Here is a 5,636-nt window from a genome sequence, read left to right as displayed (position 1 = left end):
CGCCCCGCCCAGCCCGCGCCGCCCCGCCGCCCCGGCCCGCGCCGCCCCCTCGTCGTCGCCTTCGCCGTCGCCGTAGGTGAGCACCTCGTCGTCGCCTTCGATTTTTTTGTTAGATTTAATTAGATTTTTTTTGTTAGTTTAGATGTGTAGTAATTTAGATATATGTAGTTCATAGATTTTGTTGTTAGATTAGATTTTTTTTGTTATATTAGATGTGTAGCAATTAATTTGTTTATATTATGTTAGATTTTTTTGTTAGATTAATTAGATTTTTTTTGTTAGATTAGATGTGTGTAGTAATTTAGATATGTAGTTCATAGATTTTTTTGTTAGATTAGATTTTTTTGTTAGATTAGATTAGATGTGTAGTAATTAATTTTGTTCATAGAATTTTAATGATTTTTTTTGTATATAGTTTAGATGTGTAGTAATAAGAAGTAGTTTATATATAGTTGAACTAGCTAGTTGATTTAATAAACTAATTTATTTTACTATATATAGAAGTAGTTTGTTTTTAGTAAGTACTACTTATTTATTTATAGTAAGTGCTTAGTAGTTGAAGTAGATTGTTGATTTAATTAATAAAACTACTTTTATTTAACTATATATAGAAGTAGTTGCCGCATCGACGTCGGCGATGCCTATCCCGCATCCTCGTTGTCGTCGACTCGGCGGTGGAGGCCTGCTTGATCAGGGTCATGTTCGGGACTGGGCTCCGCCGGGCTGGTATTGGGAGGTGCTACCTTCCGAGGGACGTAGGTTGGTGAGGAGGCAGCCCGTTGTTGACCCGATCCTTGTTTGGTGGCGGTCGCGTGGGCCAGTGATGGTGGTGAGGCATCCGAACACCACGGAGGTGGTACGTCACCGTGTCAGCGAGGAGGACGAGCACGTCCGTCGCTACATGGTTGCATTGGAGGGCAGATTCGACAATACCTGGCAGGTTCTTCAGGGATCTCATTGGAGCTATGATCCTATGATGGTTCCTTATCTTTGGGTGTCCACCGCTCGCGTCGATGCCCGTCGGGCGCTACGGTTCTAGTTGTATTAGTGATAATATTCGACGATGTACGGACACCAAGAGATGATGTACTTTTGCTTATAATTATTGAATGCATGCTAATATGAATACTATACTTTATTTTATGATTTGGTTTTGCTTATTTTACGATTTGGTTTTGCTTATTGAATGCTCATATTGGATAAGTTCTCCTTCATTCCTGTGTGCTAGACAATTTGATATAATAATGCATTCGGGAATGAAAGGAGGAGCTACGTACATCGATCATCGATAGTCAACCCGTGATTAATAATAATGATCTAGTTTAATATTTGAATTATGAACGTAGGCCGGAAATGTCGTACTCATCGGACGACGAAAACCGCCCGGGGGAGTGCGACTGGTGCCACGACGACCGAGGTATCTGTGACAGGTTCATTGTGCTGGACGAAGATCGTCGCTTCAGCAATAAGCTCGAGGAGACCTTCGATGTTCATACGGTACGCAACCGACGATAAAAGTTTTTTTTCGTAATTACTCATGACTTCAACTATTTTAATCATGACAATATTTTTCATCTTTTCCTATTCGACTAGCTTATCCCATGCTTTGCAAGACGCTATGTCTTGGAGAGGATGGGTTTTGAAGACCATGAAAGTTTCGAAACCAAAAAATTATCCTAAGTACCCATTATGATGTGGATTTTCAAGTAAAGTTGTACAATGCTCAGAGTATAACCCATTTTGGTTGCAAAAATTGGGAAGCACTTTGCAAGATGTATGGTTTTGATGAGGGTATGCTTGTTACCATGGATCTTGGTGATCCTACAATCGAGCAAGAGAGACCTACGATTTTCGTCCTTGTGGATACACCTCCAATTCTTCCCCCCATGTGAGCTTAACATAGTTATTAAGTAATTTATATTGTTTATTTCAAAATAGTTGACAACTTATTCTCCATTGACAGCTTATTTTCATTCTTCAAAGAATGTGCGGAAGATGGTAGACAGAACCTACTAAACCGAAGGCTCCGAACTAACTTATCAGGAGAAAAATCATCTGGTCGCATTTTGTACTGATCTTGAGAATTACAATGCCTACAATCGAACTCCTCAACATTATGGTCAATACGTGCCACTAGTGCACGTGTTGAACTACGGTAACTACCATGGAGATACCCTGGTAAGATTTTTATACTATTACAACATTCGTGCATTTTTTTGCACACTTCTAAAACTAGTACATCATATCATTGGTAACAACGAAGTTGTTACTACGTTTTTCAACAAATAATCCCGAATGATTGTGTGCCTCATCTGATTTATACACACGGTAGCCTTCATGTTTTGAACATACAACCAGGTCGTCCTACGAATCTCAACTATCCATACCGGGTTTCTAAAATAAGTGGAGACCTGAGAATCAAAGAATGGAAAAAATGTATGGATAGTCGTAAGGAGCTTCTTGGAAACAACATTCAGCGAAGGGCAAAAATTGGAGACAGGATGATCGCCATTCTTCATAATGGAGAGTCAGGGTCCTCACGAACCGGGACTATTAGGTGTTTTTCTGCTAGTGGTGCCATCCTGGCCACCATGTAAGACGCGCTCTCCACGGACTCATCACGCACCACCTCCGCGTCCGCCATGACAGCCACAGCGTCGCGCACCTCCATAGGCCAACACACGGCCCGGAGCTTCGTGCAGCCGCCGGCGAACGCCGTCACCACAGGCATGCCTCCGGCACGGTGAACCCCGCCCAAGCCAACCAAGCTCATGATACCAAATATTGGCGCAGCCCTAGACCAGCTCTCTCTCTTTCACTCGCACACACGAAGGTGGAAGATGGAGCACACGATTTTTCCGGCGCACAAACGCCTCCGCCGCAGAACGTCCTCACTTTACTGGGCACATACCCGGGCGCGGCAACACACCGCAGCCTACCCAGAGTAGCTCTCTCACAGCCGACCGAAGCATACCACGGTCCCCGCAGAGACTACCTCTGCTCTGGCTCCTAGTCTCGGCTCATACCCGCGCGGTTTACACCAATACATGGAAGGGCTTTTGTACCAAGGCTTGTGCACACACACTACACGCACGCACGCATTACGTGGCTACCACACAGCCACTAACCATTGCATGCACGCATAACACCCGGGCACTAACTAACCCACGATCAAACTCCATGCAGCTCCGGCCATGCGCATGACGCGGCTGCCTACAACAGACTCCAAGGGCCGCTACCAACAGCCACAGCGCCCAGCCTGAATCTAACAACATGATCAAGATTAATGCTGACAATTTCCCCCATAATCTTTGACATGGATCATCGTCGGCTGTCGCCTTGTACGCCTCTGCCCGACGCCACCGCAGGCCTCCACGGCCGCTGCTCACCGGCCCTCGCACGGCGTGCTCCGCCACCGAGCAACACCTTCATGTCGTCACGACGTCGCGTACCACCACCATGTCTGGACTCTCCGCATGTCATCGTCGCCGGAGTTGTTGCAACTCTCGCCATTGACGTCGACCACGGACTCGACCTGGCACGCTGACGCGGGTCACAGCCGCCGTGGACTCGCCGCGGGTCGTTGTTGTCACGCGCTCGCCGCGCACCACAGCCGTGTACTAGTAGAAAAGGCGCCAATGGTCCAGGCCGGTCCAGCCCATTAATCCTGGTTCAACCCAGAACCGGGACCAATGGGGGCATTGGACCCGGTTCGTGAGCCCCAGGGGCCGGCCGGGCCACGTGGGCCATTGGTCCCGGTTCGGCTGGACCTATTGGTCCCGGTTGGTGGCACGAACCGGGACCAATGGCCCTCGCTCCTGGCCCACCACCATTGGTCCCGGTTGGTGGCCCGAACCGGGACCAAAGGACGACCATTAGTCCCGGTCCATTCCGCCAACCGGGACTAAAGGGTTGGTCCTCGTTGCGGCCAAAGTTTAGTCCCACCTCGCCAACCGGAGCGGTATCAGACCGGTTTATAAGGCCCTCCCTCTATGCCTTATTGAGCTCCTCTGAAAATGAAAATGGATGCCCTTATATAGGGAATTTAGGCTAAATTCATACGAATTTCTCTTGAAATTTGTTATGAATTTAATTTTAATTTCCTCTATAAGCGCATCTATGCTCATTTTTGAGTAGCTTTTTATATAGTTTTTTTCTTTTCTGCTATATTTATTTTTTTTCTTTTTATTTCTGAGTTGTAATAAGTCATTAAAAATAAGCATCTATGCTCATTTTTAGTAAAGTTAATCATAACTATTTTTTCTTCTGTTTAGTTTTGAATTGTAATAAGTCATTAAAAATAAGCATCTACGCTCATATTTTAGTAAAGTTAATCACAACTACTTTCTTTTCTTTTTATTTCTGAGTTGTAATAAGTCATTACAAATAAGCATCTATGCTCCTTTTTTAGTACAGTTAATCACAACTATGTTTTGCTTCGGTTCATTTCTGAGTATCTTTTTATATAGTTTTTTTTCTTTTCTGCTATATTTATTTTTTTCTTTTTATTTCTGAGTTGTAATAAGTTATTACAAATAAGCATCTATGCTCCTTTTTTAGTACAGTTAATCACAACTATGTTTTGCTTCGATTCATTTCTGAGTATCTTTTTATATAGTTTTTTTCTTTTCTGCTATTTTTATTTTTTTCTTTTTATTTCTGAGTTGTAATGAGTCATTAAAAATAAGCATCTATGCTCCTTTTTTAGTACAGTTAATCACAACTATTTTTTGGTTCAATTCATTTATGAGTAGTTTTCTATATAGTTTTTTTTTCTTTTCAGTTAATTTTTTCTTTTTATTTCTCAGTTGTAATAAGTCATTAAAAACAAAAAAGAGGCGCAATGCTTGTTAATTTGCTTCAAGCCTTTTGGAATGGTGTCAACTGCACTGCACATAGCTCTGTGCAGTCTACCGTATTCCTTAAGGCTTGAAGCTAACCAACGTGCAGGAGCATTGAGCCTCTTCGTCATCGTCTCTGCACTCAGGGCTTATAAACAGCTGCGAGTGCCTCTCGCTTGGCGAGGTGGGACTAAAAAAACAGCTGCAGGAAGAATCAAAATAAAATAAATAAAATAAAAAAGTGCCACCTAAAGGGCTACCACGGCCTGAATATGACTAGAAACCCAACAATGGACCAGGATTCAGGCCCGCAATAGGCCCAATAGGCCCACAGGCACATATAGTGCGTTTAGGCCCGTAAGCCTGCATTTGAGAGGAGCTCAAGAGGGCAGCGGGACTAGTGAGCTTATAAACCACTCTCGAGCTCCCTCAGCTAGCGGGTGGGACTAAACTTTCGTGCCGCGACGCGGGCAGCACATGGCCTTTAGTCCCGGTTGGTGGCACCAACCGGAACTAAAGGGGTGCATTGGTACCGGTTCGTGGCACCAACCGGTACCAATGCCCCCCCTTTAGTCCCGGTTGGAGCCACCAACCGGGACCAAAGGTCTTCGTTTCCCGCCCTTTGGGCTGCTGAAAAGAGGCCTTTGATCCCGGTTGGTGGCACCAACCGGGACTAAAGGGGCCATTAGTCACGGTTGGAGGCGCCAACCGGGACCGATGCTCTTCCTATATATACAGGACTTGGCAGTTTTCGATCTCTCCTGCTCCACTCCCGTCGCCGCGCGTCTCCCTGCC

This window comes from Triticum dicoccoides, chromosome 4A (assembly GCF_002162155.2).
Source record: "Triticum dicoccoides isolate Atlit2015 ecotype Zavitan chromosome 4A, WEW_v2.0, whole genome shotgun sequence".
In the NCBI taxonomy this organism is placed as follows: domain Eukaryota; kingdom Viridiplantae; phylum Streptophyta; class Magnoliopsida; order Poales; family Poaceae; genus Triticum; species Triticum dicoccoides.
Note: the sequence above shows the minus strand (reverse complement) of the source record.